Raw genomic sequence first — 572 nt, 5'->3', positions numbered from 1 at the left:
GACACTGAGTGTAAGAAAACTTATTAGAAAACTTCCTTTGTTTTTTTTTTTTTTTTTTTTGGCTCAAAACGGTTTCAAAATCCGTTTTTTTTAAGTTCATCATAGCAAGGCCACTGGCTCTGATACTCAACTCTAAAGCAAACAGCTGTGCTTATTATTTCATGCCGTATTTTGACATTCTCCCTGGATAAATTCTTATTCCTCCACAAACTTGCATTCCACACTGATCCCAATACAGCTGAACGCTATGAGACGGGGGGCTGTTAATGAACCAGCTAAAAAGCTCAAACTGTTTTCCTGGAAAAGTGCTCAAACACAGGAAATCAAAATTATGTCCCGGCCCAATAGTAAGGATGTGAAAAGCCCCTGAACTATGTCTTTTCCTGGCACGGATGTCCATGGCTTTTTGAATCTCATTCAAAAGTACTGGCAATGACGGGACTACTAGATAGAAAGCACAGGCCCCTTGAGAACAGACCAATAGTAAGGATGTGAAAAGCCCCTTAACTATGTATTTTTCTGGCATGGATGTCTATGGCTTTTTGAATCTCATTTAAATGTACTGGCAATGA

The sequence above is a fragment of the Sinocyclocheilus rhinocerous genome, unplaced genomic scaffold, assembly GCF_001515625.1.
Source record: "Sinocyclocheilus rhinocerous isolate Xijiao unplaced genomic scaffold, SAMN03320098_v1.1 scaffold788, whole genome shotgun sequence".
Lineage (NCBI taxonomy): Eukaryota > Metazoa > Chordata > Actinopteri > Cypriniformes > Cyprinidae > Sinocyclocheilus > Sinocyclocheilus rhinocerous.
Note: the sequence above shows the minus strand (reverse complement) of the source record.